The sequence below is a fragment of the Hyla sarda genome, chromosome 2 (genome assembly GCF_029499605.1).
Source record: "Hyla sarda isolate aHylSar1 chromosome 2, aHylSar1.hap1, whole genome shotgun sequence".
In the NCBI taxonomy this organism is placed as follows: domain Eukaryota; kingdom Metazoa; phylum Chordata; class Amphibia; order Anura; family Hylidae; genus Hyla; species Hyla sarda.
This window is the reverse complement of record NC_079190.1, coordinates 52,465,585-52,485,314: the sequence shown is the minus strand read 5'-3', so window position 1 is coordinate 52,485,314 and position 19,730 is coordinate 52,465,585. Positions and strand designations below refer to the sequence as shown.

The 19,730-nt window shown below is 41.3% G+C and overlaps 1 protein-coding gene across 2 annotated transcripts in view; it reads right to left on the bottom strand.

Annotated features, from left to right (window-relative positions):
* CDK8 (cyclin dependent kinase 8) overlaps positions 1-19,730 on the bottom strand; it is a 91,172-nt gene that overhangs the window by 33,079 nt on the left and 38,363 nt on the right. The gene's annotated exons all lie outside the window — the stretch shown is intronic.

Here is a 19,730-nt window from a genome sequence, read left to right as displayed (position 1 = left end):
TTTGTGCCATTCATTCCTTACATATATAAAAGGAAAGCTTTGTCAAGAATAGGGATCGACAGATTATCGGTTTTGCCAATACTATCGGCCGATATTGACGATTTTTGACATTAACGTATCGGCAATTACCTTGCTGATATGCAGATAATGCAGCGCCGCCACAACCCCATCCCCGCCCCCCCCCCCCCCCCCCCCGCCGACCTGAGAACGCCGCTGCCCCATTGCCTCCCACATCCCCGGTTTTATAATTACCTGTTCCCAGGGTCCGCGCTGGGAACTTATACCGGAATATCGGTATAAGTTATCGGCCTCAAAGTTCACATATTATCGATATCTGCCCTAAGAAATCTATATCGGTCGATCCCTAGTCAAGAGACTTGTGTTTTGAAAGAAGACTGGAAACAACTAGACCACTTCCTCTGGAGTATACAGCAGCTGATAATTACTGGAAGAATTATGATTATTACATTAACTTCAAGGGGTACTCCAGTAGAAAACATTATTTTTTTTTTTTAATCAACTGGTGCCAGACAGTTAAAACAGATTTGTAAATTACATCTATTAAAAAATCCCAATCCTTCCAGTACTTTTTAGCTGCTGAATACTACAGAGGAAATTATTTTCTTTTTGGAACACAGTGCTCTCTGCTGACATTTCTGTCCATTTTAAGAACTGTCCAGATCAGCATATGTTTGCTATGGGGATTTTCTTCTACTCTGGACAGTTCTTAAAATGGACAGAGATGTCAGCAGAGAGCTCTGTGTTCCAAAAAGAAAATAATTTCCACTGTAGTATTCAGCAGCTAATAAGTACTGGAAAGATTTTTTTTAATAGAGGTAATTTACAAATCTGTTTAACTCTCTGGCACCAGTTGATTTTAAAAAAAATAATTAAAAAAGAAATTTCCACCAGAGTATCCCTTTAATTTACAAATCTGCGTAACTTTTGGGCACCAGGTGATTGGAAAAACTTTTCCCCACTAGAGTATCCCTTTAAATGTTATCCCCCTAGCTACAGCATAGTGATCAGTGAGGGTCCGACTGCAGAGACCCCCAGTGATCATGAGAACAGAGGTCAATTGTCCCTTAGTGAATGAAGCAAATGTGCTTGCTCATCCACCACTTCATTAAAGGAGTAGTCCAGTGGTGACTCAGTGGTGAGCAACTTATCCCCTATCCTAAGGATAGGGGATAAGTTGCAGATCGCAGGGGGTCCGACCGCTGGGGCCCCCTGCGATCTTCTGTACAGAGCCCCGACAGCCCGCGGGAAGGGGGCGTGTCGACCTCCGCACGAGGCGGCGGCCGACACGCCCCCTCAATATACAACTCTATGGCAGAGCCGAAGCGCTGCCTTCGGCAATCTCCGGCTCTGCCATAGAGATGTATTGAGGGGGCGTGTTGGCAGCCGCTTCGTGCGGGGGTCGACACCCGCTATCTCGGCGGAGAGCCGGGGCCCCGTACAGAGAGATCGCAGGGGGCCCCAGTGGTCGGACCCCCCGCGATCTCAAACTTATCCCCTATCCTTAGGATAGGGGATAAGTTTTTCACCACTGGACTACCCCTTTAACTGTCAATGGGATTTCCAAACATGGCAGAGCTCAGCTCTTGGCTATATTCAGAAGCCCCATAGAAAATAAAAGAGGCCATGGAAGAGCATGCATACTACCACTCCACTAACTCAGGGATTTTTTTCCTCACAAGTGCTGTGGAAGGAAAAGAAAAACTTATTTCCTAACACAAACTTACATGGAATAAATAAAAGAAAAGGTTTTCATGAACAGTTATAGGAAAACTAGCTAACTTTAAAAGGGGTACTCCGGTGGAAAACTTTTCTTTTTTTTTTTTTTTTTAAATAAACTAAAGTTAAAAAGAGATTTGTAAATTACTTCTATTAAAAAATCTTAATCCTTTCAGTACTTTTTAGCAGCTGTATGCTACAGAGGAAAATTTATTTCTTGACTTTCTTCTTTGTGTTGTCCACAGTGCTCTCTGCTGACACCTGATGCCCGAATATGGAACTGTCCAGAGCAAGAGAAAACCCCCATAGCAAACCTATACTGCTCTGGACAGTTCCTGACACAGACAGAGATGTCAGCAGAGAGCACTGTGGACAACACAAAAAAGAAATTCAAAAAGTAAAAGAATTTCCTCTGTAGCATGCAGCTGCTAAAAAGTACAAAAAGGATTAAGATTTTTTTATAGTACTTAATTACAAATCTGTTTTACTTTCTGGCACCAGTTAATAAAAAAAAAAAAAAAAAATTAAAGTTTTCCACCAGAGTACCCCTTTAAGCTTGTGAATAAGCCAGTATTAATTAACATGTCCATTAACATAAGCTTTTCTTGCTTATAATAACTCGCTGTATTCCAGGCAAACAAAAAGTATGACCTGATGTGAACCGCAGGTGCAGCTCAAGTGCTCAACCCTAGACAACAATACCCAGCCACAAGCCCAACTATTCCAGCATTACAGCAGCCTTTCCTGGAGGCGATCAGCTTCCCAACTGGTCAAAACTGTTTAATTCACAATACCAGTATAGCAACAAGAAAGCACATTGCCTACTACACTGCAGAACGCCTAACATTTCTGCGTCGTTGGGAGACTGCTATACTGCTATATAAAGGATAGGGCAGTGTTTTTTTTTTTTTTTTCAAACAGTATGTCTCCAGCTGTTGCTAAACTATAACTCCCAGCATGCCCGGACAGCCGAAGGCTGTCCGGGCATGCTGGGAGTTGTAGTTTTGCAACAGCTGGAGACACACTATTTAAAAAACACTGGGGTAGGGGATATCTGCTTTAGCGTGCATGCACAACACGTTTTTTGCTATACAGTTCCCATATACGGATTCAAGTTAAAAACCGTACGGAACCGTATACATTGAAAACCGTAAGTCAAACCCATCATCAGGTTGCATCTGTTTTGCATCTTATACGGTTTTGTCAGTTTTTTTTTCCCCGTACCCAAAACCGTAGTCTACCATGTTTTTTGGTCCGGGTGAAAAACCGTATTAGGCTGCATTCACACCACATTTTTGCAATACAGTTCCCTTATACATATTCAATGTGAAAACCATACGGAACCGTATTGAAAACCGTATGCCAAATGATGCATCAGGTTGTGTCCGTTTTGCATCCTGTACGGTTTTGTCAGTTTTTTTCCCCCATACCCAAAACCGAAGTCTAACACGTTTTTTGGTCCGGGTGAAAAACTGTATTAAACTGTATACGTTTATTTTATTTTTTAACATGGGAGTCAATGGGAACTGTACAGAACCGTATGTGCGTACGGTTCCATCCGGTTTTCACCATGCGGTTTTTGACTTTGCACAGTTTTTTTTCTTGGAATTTCCATCAAACAAGTGAAACTTTATTCTTTATGAAAAGTTAATAACGAATACGTTTTTTCCTTACAAAACGTATGCAACCGGACATAATTTTTCAAACCGTATACAGCTTTTAACTGTATACGGGTTGAAATTTGTACACACGTTTTGATACAGTTTAGTCAGGTTTTGAGAAATCCGTTTTCCATCAAAAACCTGATAAGGGAACTGTATTGCAAAAACGTGGTGTGAACCCAGCCTAACCATAGGAGTCAATGGGAACCGTACAGAACCCTATGTGCGTATGGTTCCATCTGGTTTTTGACTTTGCACGTTTTTTTTTCTTGGAATTTCAAACAAGTGAAACCTTATTCAAAATGGAATGAAACGTTAAAAACTTATCAGTTTTTTTCCTTAAAAAAAAACGGATGCAACCGGACATTTTTCAAACCGTATTCGGTTTTTAACTGTATTTTAACTTGAAATTTGTACACACATTTTGATACAATTTAGTCCGGTTTTGAGGAATCAGTTTTTTATCAAAAACCTGATACGGGAACTGTATTGCATAAACGTGGTGTGAATGCATCCTAACACTTGGTCCATGCCATCTGTTCATATTTCCTTTATATGTATCTTGGAACACATGTAGGTTTATTTACATTAACTTTCTGTGGATTTATCAACCACCTCTGCTGGAAGTTTGTTCCAAGTATCTACTACTCTGTCAGTTAAATAATATTTTCTGATACTACTTCTGATCTTCTCCCTAACCTACCTCAGATTGTGCCCTATTTAAGATTTTAACATTTAAAAAAGTTTTATAAAAAGGACTTTTTCATTAATGGCACAGGCCCATAAACATCTGATCAGTGGGGTCTGACATCTGGAATCAGCTGCTTGGGCCACAGAGGCCAGAACCAGAAGCACACCTCTCAGTACACTGTAGTGGCCATGCTGGGTTAGGCTGGGTTCACACCACATTTTTTCAATACATTTCCCGTATCAGGTTTTTGATGAAAAATGTATTCCTCAAAACCTGACTAAACTGTATCAAAAGTTGTTTTAAAAAATGATGTCCAGTTGCATCCGTTAAGAAAAAAAACTTTAAGTTTTTAACTTCACTCCATTATGAATAAAGTTTTACTTGTTTGATTGAAATTCCAAGAAAAAAAATGTGCAAAGTCAAAAACCGTATGGTGAAAACCGTATGGAACTGTATGCAAATACGGTTCTGTACGGTTCCCATTGCCTCCCATGTTAAAAAAAAACGTAACGTGGAGTTTCTTCCACTGGGACGCACACAGAGTGATGTCACTGTGCACATCCTGAAGGTAGGCATGCTTCTGGCCTCTATTGGCTGCAAGAAAAAGACTGCCGTGACTAAGGGGAGAGCCAAGAAGGAGAGTATTTAAATGGGCACTGTCAGATACAAAATTTTTCATAGGTTTTGCAATTGCTTTCATTAGAAAATGTTCAGTATTTCATACTGAAAAAGCCAGTCAAACAATTGCCCCCCCCTGCCTGCTTGGACACATACTAGTCCTGCTGTGTCCACGAGTCATCACCTATGTCATGGACACACTTCCTTGATTGACAGCTGTGGGTGCAGGGCTCTCAGCTGGAGGAAAAATCCTCCCACTGTCAGCTTGTTTCCCGCTACTGTCAGTGAGGACAAGCTGGGAGTTGTAGTTTTGCCAATGCTAGGGGAGATGTGAGCAGACAGCATACTGAGGGAGGGGGCGGAGACCTGCACAGTGAGGCCACACCCCCTCCCTTTGAGAGGAATTCAGACTAGTGAGCTAAATTAAAAGTGTAATAAAAAAATAAAAGGTGCTAGACCCCTAAAAATTCCATGTACATGGCCAGGATTAGGCAAAGAGTGATATTTTAAAAGAAAATGTTTTTTGTTGGATCTGACGGGTACGCTTTAAAGGACATCTGTAGCGCAATATAGCTTATCCCCGCTCCGAAGGATAGCACTAAGGCCCCCTGCGATCTGAGCAAACTGGTTTCCCATGCCTGACTGAGTTAAAAAGTTTCCAACCCAATACCAATCATAACCTGGCTCACATACACTGTCTTTAAATACAGATATACGACACTTCTGATGTCACCAGCTCTGTTGCGAGACAGGCACAATAGGGGAGATTTATCATAACCTGTCCAGAGGGAAAGTTGCCCAGTTGCCCATAGTGACCAATCAGATTCAGTTTCTTTCATTTTTGGGTGTGATTTGCAAGCCAGACTGATGCACAAAAAGGGTAGATAAGAAAAGGTGTGGGGCTTAAACAGTGGGCGTGTCTTTGTGAGATCAGGTGTGGCTTGCAAGCCGGACTGACACATTCACCGGGAGATGCAGAGCGGAGCTTGTGGAGTAAGGTACTGGAAGTCCCATATACACGCATGGGACTTGAAACAAAAACCCACCTTATATAAGGGTGTAGGTAAGGGTTAATTTAACTATCATATATTCTTATTTGACATATAAGTAATAAGTGTACCAGGTATTATTGAAATATCTTCAGCTGTACATAAGTTATGCGGGAACATACATTTCCTATAGATTTTCATGGGACTTTAACCCCTTAAGGTAAATGTACGTCCTGGTACGTTCAGTACCACCTCACCAGGACGTACATTTACGTCCTGCGTCATTAAGGGGTTAAACAAAAACCCTGACCCTCACAAATGGGGTAATTAAGGGTTAAATTAACTATCCTACATTTTAAGTGAAAATATAAGTAACATGTGGCCAAGTATTATCGAAATATCTCCAGCCGTTTGAAAGTTATGCAGTAACATATTTCCCATAGACTTGTATGGGACTTTAAACAAAAACCCCAACCCTGGTAAATGGGGGTGAGTAAGGGTTAAATTACCTATCCTATATTTGTTGTTGACATATAAGTAACGTGTGCCAAGTTTCATGTTCACATCTTTAGCCATTTAGACGTGATGCTGGAACATACACACATACATTATGTATTATATATTAGCTGAGTACCCAGCGTTGCCCGGTTTTTCCTTCCTCATCCTTGTTGGGGAGGAAAATCAACAAAGGAGGAAGCTTTTGACTTCATATCCCGTCCTCATATATTGTTGTCATATCCCGACCTCATACCCCGTCCTCATACCCCGACCTCCTATCCCGACCCATAATATGTGTACCAGTTATTGAAATATCTACAGCCGTACGGAAGTTATGTGGGAACATACATTTCCCATTGATGTGCATGGGACTTTAAACAAGTGGACATATAAGTAACATGTGACCGAATATTATCGAAATATCTCCAGGCGTTTGGAAGTTATGCAGTAACATATATTTTCCATAGACTTGTATGGGACTTTAAATAAAAAACCCAACCCTGGCAAATAGGGGTGAGTAAGGGTTAAATCACCTATCCTATGTTTGTTGTTGACATAAGTAACATGTGCCAAGTTTCATGTTAATATCTCTAGCCATTTGGACGTGATGCTGGAACATACACACACATTGATTATATTATATATATATACACACATATATACATACACACACACACACACACACACACATATACATACACACACATACATGCATACATACACACACACACACACACACACACACACACACGCTGAGTACCCAGCGTTGCCCGATTTTTCCTTCCTAATCCTTGTTGGGGAGGAAAATAAACAAAAAGGGGGAAGCTTTTGACTTCATATCCCAACCTCCCATCCCGACCTGTAATATGTGTACCAAGTATTGAAATATCTCCAGCCATTTGAAAGTTATGTGGGAACATACATTTCCCATTGATTTGCATGGGACTTTAAACAAAAGCCCTGACCCTCACAAATGGGGGTAGTTAAAAAATCTTAATCCTTCCAGTACTTAGCTGCATCCTTGGTGCACCACCTCCAAAACACATATCCATTTCAATGGAACCCTCTTCCTTTAAATATTTGGGGATACAGGTACCGGCCAAACTGTCAGACACCTACAAACTCAAATCCCCCCCCCCCCTCCTTCATTCCCTGAGGAGGGATCTGTTTAGATGGGAAAAGAAAGATTTTTCATGGCTAGGCAGAGTGAACATCATGAAGATGAACGCTCTCCCGAGGCTCCTTTACCTATTTTAATGTATACCGATCCATCTACCCCAAACCTTCTTCAGGGAACTTTCTTCACTCCAATCTAACTTTGTATGGGCTCGAAAGCCCTCCAAACTGACCAAACATGTCCTTATCAGGAGTAAACGAGATGGAGGCCTCGCCCTCCCAGACTACCAACTATACTACCTGGCGACTGTGTTGATCACAGTCCTAGACTGTTGCCATCACCGTACTGCTAAGCAATGGGTAGAACTGGAAGGCTTGACACTCTGTTGTGACCTGATGGCGTTCTTGTGGCGCCCGAATCCCGTAAACTATGTCTCTCTAGACTCACGCTCTTTACTACTGGTGGTCCCCTGACCCCACTTTTTGAAAACCCGACCTTTCCCCCGGCTCTCACTAATCGCCATTTCCTGTCTTATCGCCAAGGCCAAAGGTATCACCTTTTTTAATGTCCTAGATCAGTCCACAATCAAACCTCTTCCTAATTTCCTCTCAGGTACTGCCCCCTCCCTCATCCAATCTTTCCACTACGCACAACTGACTCATTACTATTCCATGAAAGACGATCTCCACTTCCACCGTCCTCTGACCAGATTTGAACGACTGTGTGTGTCCTCCCACCCTATACCTCGCACGGTCAACACAACCTCTCCCCTTCAAAGCAGGTTGGCAAAGAGACCTAGGTCACTCCATCAACGATGATGACTGGCAGACTGCTCTCAGGAACTGCCATAAATCTTCCTTGTCCTGTAAAGCACAGGAAACCAATTATAACATTTTGACACGATGGTATAGAGTTCCCTCCCTCCTAGCTACCTTCTATCAGGGCGTGCCAGATGTATGTTGGTGTTGTTCCTCGGACAAAGGCACCATGCTCCATACATGGCTAACGTGCCCTTCCCTAAATCATTTTTGGTCCAGTGTCGTTGATATCATAGCCCATGTAATTAATGTACACCTCGACCCTACACTGGAGGTTGCTCTCCTGACCATACTTCCCCCCCCCCCCCCCCAATTCCCAACACCACCTCAAAACTGATCGCCTTTTTACTACTAGCTGCGAGAACGGTTATACCACGGCTGTGGAAATCAGTAACTCCTCACAATATATCGTCCTGGTTTCGGGAAGTGGCCCACCTCCACAGAATGGAGGAACTCACAGCAACCACATACCATCCCCGGATTTTCTTACTATGCATAATGTAAAATAGGTTCACAGTAGCTCCCTCCATCCACTAGATCACATCCCTTTCAGCTACCTGCCCAATGATCCCTTCCTCCCCCACCTTTATCCACACGGCTGCCGCTGAAGTTCACCTGGGTTTCGCAGAGGTCTGGAGCTTATCCTGTTCTCGAGGTATTCTAGTGGTCCTTTTCTGTTCTTCTTTACTCTCTGTCTCTGTTCCTTTCCCCTTCCTTTCTTTTTTCACATTATTCTCCTGTTCATCTTGCCCTTCCTGTACATCTTGTGATTTATTTTCCGTTATTGTTGTACTGTTACTGACAGAACTACCTACACTGTACCTTGCATTGCTATGGTTACTATACTTAGCTATCATTGTTTACACGGAACCTCATTGATATTGATGCCATGATTCTGACACTTTGTTCTGTTGTTGCCGCATATACCTTTGTATATTAATGTCAAGCGAAGTGTTATTTCTGATGTTTCACATTGTATGTTTTATTGTTCTATTGCAAAACTGTAATAAAACATGAATTTGGAAAAAAAAAAAAGAAAAAAGAAAAGAACTTCCTATGGAGCATACAGCAGCTGATAAGTACTGAAAGATTTAAGATTTTTAAATAGAAGTAATTTACAAATCTGTTTAAATTTCCGGCACCAGTTGATTTAAAGAGATGTTTTTCAGTGGAGCACCCCTTTAAGAAGATACAAGTGAGTTGCTACTGCATTTAGATATATACCTGTGCACTGAATCAAAGGCCTTCTGGACACACAATAATAGGACTGATGTAATTTTTGGTTACCAAGTTTGCTGCTTCATTGTTTTTAGATCTTTTGGTCAGAGGTTTCTTTGGTAACTCAAGTACAATTATAAGCTTTTCAAAAATGTATTTACAAATGCATCAGGTTTATGAAGTACTTGTCAATATTTAAAATGCTGACCCTTCCTTTTTAAGGCTTTACCTTGGCATGCTGGAGATTAGCTTTTGGACCAGACCTTGAATGATTGCAATCCATTCTTGCAGGTTGACAAACAAAAAATACAGAAATTGTGTTCGTGTATTAATGTATTTTGGATTTTTTTTTATTTGACTATGCAACAGGGGCTGTAAAGTTAGTGTAGTTCATTATATAGTGTCTGTACCTGTGTTTCATTCTAGTCATGCAATTCTGTGATTTTTTTACCCAACTTTTATTTTGTATATTCACAGCATAAAAAATGTCGTCTCAGGTTTTCTCAGGTTGCAGTGTAGCCCGAGACATGACATCACTAGTCAGGTGTTCAGAGGAAGCCTGTCTTTGCTTCAATGGGTGGATCGACTGTTGGATGGGAGGGAGATCATTCTGCAAGGAATTGTAGTTTTAAGGCACCCTGGTTAGAAAACACTGGTCTATACAGGGGTGTGGAAATAAAATTAAAAAAAATAAAAATAAAAAAAATACTTGTCCAAGGGACTAAAGCGGAACACAATCTACTTGTCCCTCAAGAAAATCAACTTTTCCTGGTAGATAAAATAATTTCAACCAAAATAGTACGATCCACCCCACTAGACCACCAGGGATGGATATAAGATCCCTTTAGACACTGCTGATAGCTTAGACAGCGGTGATCAAATGGTTTAATAGCGGCCACGGTGATCGCAGCATGCCAGGATATTAGCGGCGGGAGAGCTGTAGCTAGCTTGTTTTACACCACAGGCAACTCCCCCCCCCCATCTGACCCCTATAATTCCAATTTTTCCATATACAGGGATGAGGGTAATCTTGTGTGATATGATCTGTTATTATCAGAACTTTTATTAGGAAAGGGGCTTACTCACATATATACACTTTTTTAATCACAATTTTTCAGTCTTCATAGGGACTTATATATGGAGTCTTTTGATTGGATAACAGTGAACAGCACTGTGTTACTGGGGGGGGGTGTTCTGCTTCTCCGGTTTATGTGCTGCATTTTATTTACTCTAATTTGTGTCAGAAAATGCTGGAAGTTGCATTTAGTTACTAGATAACTACAACACCCAGCATGCCCTGATACAGCATGTTGCACTGTATAGTAGTACAGTTAAGGTTATTGTGTAACATGCTGGGAGTTGTAGTTTTGGTTCGTGTCAGCTGCAGAGCCATAGTGTGGCAAGGAATACTGGGAATTCCAGTTAGTAACTACAACACCCAGCATGCCCTGATGCAACCTATGGCTCTGCAGCTGACCCGAACCAAAACTACAACTCCCAGCATGTTACACTTTATAGTTCTACAGTTTAGGTTATGGTGCAACATGCTGGGAGTTGTAGTTTTGGTTCGGGTGTGTTTTTGTGCATCCGCGGGGCTCTTGGTCGGCGGGTGAGTATGAAGGGGGTGGGATTCTGGGGGTGCAATTTAGTGCGAGTGGCCAGAAAACATAAAAAAAATAAAATAAGCACAACTGGCAGCAGCACTTGTCAGTCAGCCACTGTACAAAACATACATGCATACACATATCATACATACAACATACATACATCATACATAGACGCATCATACATACACCCACTCCCCCACATCATACATTATATACACACATCTACCATACACACCATATATACACATACACTCACACCATAAATATACACCATACATATGCACATATACATACACCTGCCGCTGCCCCCTATATCATACATTACATACACACATCACACAGACATCATATATATACACACACATGACACATACATCATACATACACCCGCCGCTGCCCCCCTACATCATACATTACATACACACCATATATACACATACACTCACACCATAAATATACACCATACATATGCACATATACATACACCCGCCGCTGCCCCCCCCTACATCATACATTACATACACACATCACACATATACACATCATATATACACGACACATACACCATACATATGCACACAACATACACCCGCCGCATACACCCCCCTAATCATACATTACATACATATACAACCCCCCATCCGCCGCCTACATGCTCTGCCTCCTCACCTGAGCTGGTGTGAGGTGAAATCCCCAGCCCGTACAGTCTCCTCACACACGTCCTCTCCCCGCTCTGTATTTTCCCCCGTGAATACTTGAAACCTCCGTGATAAAATAGGTCCTGTGTAGACAGAGCGGGGGAGGGGAGGAGCTGTGTACTCCTCATTCTCCCCCTGTCTTGTATTATGCAGAGCTGCACTCTCCATCCTCCGGGAGGGGGGGGTGAGGGGCGTGGCTTAATCATCTCCTGCAGACGTGTGACCTCGAGCTCTGCCCTCGCTCCTGAGATCCCCTCACAACGGCTGGGGGGCTCTGAGCAGCGGCCCCCGGCTGCTGAAATCAGCTAGGGCCGCCACTGCCCCCTCCATACACTCTGAGCGCCGGTGTGAGGTGCAGACTTGCATCGGCTCCTGCACCTCACACCGGCATTAAAGAAAAATAAGGGAGAAGTCTGTCTGTCCCTGCTTGAGGGCTAAATCTATATATATAAAAAAAAAAAAAAAAAATCACCTGCCCGGCGCCCAAAACTACTTGTCCCGGGCGTCGGGCGATAGGATTTCCACATCCCTGTCTATAGCATGGAAAGTATCACAGGAGTGTTTCAATGTGTGGCTGATGTGTGGGAGGGAGAAAAGTGACCTCACACTTACAAACAGAGAATCATGTGACTGAGTTGGAGGGAGGAAACTCCAACTGGAAATAGCCAGTTCGAAAAAAAAAAAAAGATAGCCACAGCTTTATGGTAATCTCACAACATTGTCTTGGAGCTTAATGACTATCACAGTTCCTTCCTAAGCATGTATATTACTGTCTGGCGGGTAAGTACTATAATCATCTTATGGTGGATTACCCCTTTAGGTATATCACAATTTGTGTTTTTATTTGTTCACCAGTTACCGAATGGGTTACCATCAATCTGGATTTGGCCCAAAAGCTCATCTCTAGCATGCCAGGGTGAATTACATAAGCCTTGAAAAATAAGGGTCAGCACTGTAAATATTAAGCAATGTATTTGTCCATAAAACTGTAAAAATTTATAAAAAGCTTATGTGTACTTTAGTGTTTTTGGATCTTTTAGGAAGATGTTTCTATGGTTACTGAAGAAGAAATCTTTGTAAAAAACTAAACTTGCTTCATTCTCAAAACGTTTGGTCACAGCCTTACAGCTAAGGTTTGTCTTCCATGATAAAATAGCAAAAACAAAGGGGGAGATTTATCAAAACCTTTGGAGAGGAAGAAGGGTGCAGTCACCGCTCTTCCTCTACACAGGTTTTGATCACGCCACTCTTCCTCATGCCCCCTTCAATGCAAGTCTATGGGAAAGGAGTGTGGCACTGCCATGCCCCCTCCCATAGACTTGCATTGAAGAGCGTAGCCGTGACATCACAACCCCCGCAGCCTGCTCCCAGCATTCAGAACAAAATGCAGCACTGCCGCAGGGATCCGATCATCCATAATGGCGGACGGAGGTCCCCTCACCTGCCTCTGTCCGTCTCCTGGGGTCTTCTGCTCTGGTCTGAGATCGAGCAGAGCAGAAGATCACCGATAATACTGATCAGTGCTATGTCATATGCATATATGCCCTATGCTATAAATAAAAGTCATAAATTGCTGCTTTTTTTTTTTATAACATTTTATAAAAAAAAAAAAAAAAGATTGTTAAAAAATGTATTAAAAGTTTTATATATGCAAATGTGGTATCAATAAAAAGTACAGATCATTATGCAAAAAAATTAGCCCTCATACCGCCGCATATATGGAAAAATGAAAAAGTTACAGGTCATCAAAATAGAGGGATTTTAATTGTACTAACTTGGTTAAAAAGTTTACGATTTTTTTTAAGTGGTACAATAATAGAAAAGTATGTAAAGATGGGTATCATTTTAATTATATTGACCCACAGAATACAGAAAACAGGTTGATTTTACTGTAGATTGTACAGTGTGAAAACAAAACCTTCCAAAATTTGCAAAGCACAGAGTGATAGGCAAACAATACAATACATTTAATCAGGACCCCAACATGGAGGGCACTTGCAGATGTAGGTCTTCCATTCCAGTGTAGAAGGGAGAACACAGTGAACACCTCAGTGGGGGTCTCCACTCACAGACCTCACAGGCAAACAGGATTTCCAACAAGAACCAGAAATGATGCCGTCTTGGGTGAATAAAATACAGGAACTCATTGTAATAGCATGTACTGTAGATTTTTCCAATAGAAAGTTCTTAAAACCCAAGCCAAGAAATTGCACTGCAACCTACAAAATAATCCAAAACAGGCCCCTATGTATCCATTACATACAGTTTGTACTAATGTCAAATGAATAACAGGCCCCACAGATGCAAACCCCCCCCCCCCCCCCCCCCCCGCTACGTTTCCCAACACTCTACGGCCATCTCATCTGGAGGGCCCACCACAGTCTAATTTTCTTGGAATTATTATTATCATTTTTTTTTTTTTACAAATTGCCGTCCCACAGAAATCCTAAGGAGCTGATCCAGTCAGAGTGGCTAAAACATCATTCTTTATGAAGCTTCTGCAAAATCTGGAGTGTGGATTACTGTGCTCGTAGACATCAAAACTGCTCTATAAAAGAAGAATATTCTGCATTCTGGTGACGACAGGCCTTCACACTGCAGACCCAACTCCTCTAAGAAAGGACAGGAATCAAATAAAAGGTGACCGTGATGGGGAAAGGCATGAACTACTTCTGATATCTTTACTATCACAAAAAAAAAAATTACGAGTCACTCGTCAAAGGTTTGGATCAGTCAGGGTCTGATGTTAAAGGCATACTCCACTGGAAAACATTCTCTTTTAAATCAACTGGTGCCAGAAAGTTAACAGTTTTGTAAATTACTTCTATTAAAAAAACCTTAATCCTTTCAGTACTTAGCTGCAGCATGCTTCACCGGAAGTTATTTTCTTTTTGAATATCCTTTGTCTGACCACAGTGCTCTCTGCTGACCTCTGTCTGTGTCAGGAACTGTCCAGAGCAGGAGTTTTTTTTAATGGGGATTTTCTCCTACTCTGGACAGTTCCTGACACAAACAGAGGTGTCAGCAAAAAGCACTGTGGTCAGACAAAAGAAATTCAAAAATAAAAATGTCCTGTGAAGCATACAGCAGCTGGAAGTACTGGAAGGACTAAATTTTTTTAACTAGAAGTAATTTACAAATCTGTTTAACTTTCTGGCACCAGTTTTAATAAAAAAAAATGTTTTTCCCCATTGATTGCTAGATAGTGACAGGTTCTATAAAGAGTATGGAAACCAACTAGTGCAGTGAGCCCCAGATTCTGGATGGAATTCAGAGCCTCATTGACTTCAATGAAATTCCACAAAATTTAAAAGGGGTACTCCAGTGGAAAACTTTTTAAATTGTAAAACTGGTGCCAGAAAGTTAAAGTTTGGAAATTACTTCTTGTGATAAGGTGAACAATGTGATCATTGATGGACTGTGTGTCACAGAGGTTCCTGGCCATTTTCCAGTATCTGTACTGCAGTGCAGCCTGATACCGTGCCCGTAGTATGGATGGAAGGCCGATCCGGGACGGCTCTTACCGGGAATGTAAGGGTGGGGGTCATTCCAACAATCCAGGCCGGGCTTTTTGTCGGCCTTAAAGCTAGGCTGCCTCACCAGCTGAGGGGGATTTAAATGGAATAGGATTGAGACTGGTGAGTTCTACCACACAGCGCCAGGGAGGGCTGTGTGTGGAATCCCCCCCTGTGATAGCTCCAAGAGTGGAAGATGCGGGACAGCCTGGCTGGGGCCTGGAAAAGACTTGCTGACCCTGCATGGCGTGAACACAGGTGTCAACAAACACCTAAGGAAATACAGGTGGACGTTGTTGTGTTTTTCCTTTGTTGCGCGTTAGACTGTGTTAATGGGTGCTCAAGTGTGAATAAAACACTGGACTTTGGTTTATCTTAATCCTTCCAGTACTTATCAGCTGCTCTATGATCCACAAGAAGTTGTGTAGTTCTTTTCTGTCTTCCACAGTGCTCTCTGCTGACACCTCTGCCCATGTCAGGAACTGTCCAGAGCAGGAGCAAATCCCCATAGCAAACCTCTCCTGCTCTGGACAGTGGAATTCCGCTGTGTGAACATAGCCTAATGATTTAAAAAGGGGTTATAGAGGATTCAATGTCTACTTTTTCCTCCATAAACAGCACCTAGTTAATGGTCTATGTATTAGTTATGCAGCACAAGAAATGAGGCTTTAGCTGCAATACCAGACAGAAATTGGTACAAAGGCCAGAGACTGATGGGGAGATTTATCAAAACCTGTGGAGGGGAGAGGTTGACCAGTGGCCCATAGGAACCAATCAGATCGCATCTTTTTCAGAGGTCTTGTTAGGAATGAATGAAGCGATTTGATTGGTTGCTATGGGCAATTGGTCAACTTTTCCCCAGCACAGGTTTTGATAATTCTCCCCATGAGTGCCTTCTAAAGGTCAGTGATAATACTTACAGGATTAAAATGAAAAGGTGACAACGCAGGATCCCTTACTCAACAGGTGATTATCACAGCTCCCCCTTCCTGCATGGGTCACAGGGCATGCCCACAACAGTCTACATGAATGCCCTATAATCCTATACAGCAGTGTTTTTTTAAACAGTGTGCCTCCAGCTGTTGCAAAACTATCATTGGCTGTCCGGGCATGCTGGAAGTTGTAGTTTTGCAACAGCTGGAGGCACACTGTTTGAAAAACACTTCTGTACAAGTATAGAATTTTTTTTTTTTGTGCTAGATTCGGGTTGACAAAATAACAGTGAGAAGGTAGAGTAATAGGCAAGGCGGCAGATAATTGGAGGTCCAGGACTTTGTCTACATATAGATCAGACCGGTTGGCCTCATCCCCTTATAGCATGCACCTTGCCTCTTTGCCTGCACAATCCTCATTAGTCCTGAATATGGGAGATGAAATAAGTGCTCTGATCCTTTTCAGGGAGTCACAGGCCGTCTGTGCCCATTACTTGTGGCTCAGCCTCAGAAGAGCTTGAGAATACAAAGACTAAAAAGGCAAAACCTTCACTGTTTATAGGAAATGGATGAGACCGCGCCATTTTGCAGAAACATGCCAGAGGCTGCAGACACGTTCTGTACCCACAGAATGAAGATCTGCGCTTACATGTGGTGAAAAATCTTTTGAAATGGCAAATAAAAAAAATAAAGAACATTTTTTTAAATGCATATAGGACAAGTGTAAAAGGTTAGGAAAGCATCATGCTGGGTGGTCCCCATTCAATGAGCAGAGGGGGCTTCCACTTAACAGGAACAGGGGTTGATTAAGGCAACGGGAGTGCGCCGTTTTCTCCTGATGTTACCGCTGTGCTGCGAGGCACGTTGAGGGCCCCCTCTTGTTTGCTGTAATCTAGTGACGGTGGGGAAGTTATTGATCGTGGCTTTGTAAACTGGGACACGTGGAAGAGACACGACGCAACGTGATGTGTTGCTAAACCTTCCAACTATGTAGTGACTGTAAATATAGGCTGATAGGATCTAATGCGGCATACAAGTCTGCAAACAAAATTGGGGCGTAGGCAAGGACGGGCTACACGGGGCAGGAAAATTAAATGGGCTTCACAATTAAGAGAAAATATACATACGGAAAGCAAACCAAGTAGGTATAATCCCTCCTGCTGTAATAGTTCAGTGCATGAACACACAGGGATCTGCACTTCCAATGCAACAGAGCAAGGTTTTCCCATGCTTGGAGTTGTAGTTTTGCAACAGCAGGAGGCACCCAGGTTGGAAAACCCTGCTCTCAACACTTGAATAGAGAAAAAAACAAGTTTAAGTCCAGAACAGATATAGTTGTAAAATGAATTCTCTTTAAGCGTCTGTATTACAAAACAAAAAACACAAAAGGATTCCAGTAATACAGTTTTCCAAACCAGTGTGCCCCCAGCTATTGTAGTTTTGCAACAGCTAGAGGCACCCTGGTTGATAAATACTGCAGCAAAAATAAATAAAAAATGCTTGACTTGTTTTGGACGTCACCAGTCCTTAGGGATATTGAATGAATTCACTTTTATTGTTATCTTTAAAAAATTTGAGAGATATATACACATATATATATATATATATATGTGTGTGTATATATATAAGTGTATGTATATATTTTTTTTATCTAATAGAATAAAATAAATAAATAAAAATATATATAATATAAAATCAATAAATATTAAATCAATATATAATAAATCAAATAAAATATAATATTAAAATCAAATATATATACTAAATCAATAAAATATATAATAAATCTATAAATATAATCTATATATTAAATAGATATTTAATATAAGAATATATATATTTTATATTTGTTATATATTTATAATTTATATATTTTACACACACACGTGTGTGTGTGTGTTCTGTTCCCGATGTATCCTTCTCTGTAATCTCCCCGCTCTGGCCTCCAGTCCCTGAGAAGAATATTGGGGCAAGTGGGAAGGATCATGTACAGCGCTGCTGGGCATGGAGAGAGAACCACAGGGCCCTGCTTCCTGTATTTTTAGACTCCATTGACTTCACTGATTCCATAGGCTTTGAATACAGCACAAGAATGGCAGTGTTCAGCACATTGCTCAAAGAACAACAAACTTGAGAAAAACGAGAGTATAAATGGTAACGTAATGAAACCAACATTTTGGTTAAAAATAAAAGATATATTATATTATATATATATATATATATATATATATATATATATATATATATATATATATATATATTTATTTATATTTATATGTATAAATAAATAAAAACACCACACACTAATCATTCTAACAGAAAGGATACAATACAGAATCACTCATGGGGCTAAAGGTTGTCCGAGGACCAGAGTTTGTCCTGTTGAGTTTTTAGCTAGACTACCCCTGTGAGGGTAGAAGAGTGGCATGTTGGGACTTGAAAGGGGTATTCCAGGAAAAAACCATCAGCTGCTGAAGTTGAGTTGTCATCATGTCATCAGAGAGCACTTAGACAGAAAAGAACAACTCAACTTCAGCAGCTCATAAGTACTGAAAGGATTAAGATGTTTTAATAGAAGTAATTTACAAATCTGTTTAACTTTCTGGAGCCAGTTGATATATTAAAAAAAAAAAAAAATCCTGGATAACCCATTTAACCTTAACATAATTGATAAATACCAGTCTCACACACTTTCACAGTCTCCTTATTGTGTATAGTACTGTTTGGGATGAAAACTAATAGAAAATCCCTGGGCTTGTCAAGGTTTGCATTTTTTCTTCATATGACATGTATTCGATCCTACTTGACCATCCAAGAATATCAGGCAGCAGCTTTTACAGTCAAGGATCATCCAAACATTCTGAAAACCACTTTCCACATGTACTTCAAGTCACAAAAACACTTTAAATGCTTCACTAAGATTTGTGATTCAGATGAAACAGAAATGTTTATTTTTATATAAAATGAAACAAATTCCTAAAATGTTTTATTTTACAAAGAATATTTCAGCCTAGCTATTGCACACTCCTCTGGAGGAGGGGCATTTTTGTTGGGTCACTCTCTATTATGCCACTAGAGGGAGCACTATCTGCACATCTGCATCCTCTCTCTACAACTGCTGCAATAACAATGCAATTCTATCAGACAGGCGCATTTATCAAGGAAGGTATTCTCTGTCACTTGTCCCCTACCTGATCCAACATTGGTCGAGGATATCATACGTTTGCCTCAGCAGCTATACTGCCCAGCATGCAGGTGCCTCTTTCCACACCCACTGTCACCTGGGAAGTAGGGTATGCATGGACAACCCCTGGAGAGACTTCATGGATGGTCTGGGTAACACTGAACATATACAGGGATTTAAATTACTTAAAGGGGTACTCCAGATATGCAAACCATTTCCCCTATTCACAGAATAGAGGATAAGTGTAGAGGTAATAGATGGGCTCCATTGTGGCCATTGTGGGGGGCCAGCAGTTGGACCCCTCACAATCAGACACTTATCTCTTATCCTGTGGATAGGGTGATAGGTTTTGCATAATAAGAGAACCCCTTTAACTACATTGGTCTAGAAAACTTGTGCATCGGCTTCTGTGAGATACCCACTTGCTCACTTTGTAAACTCTTAACC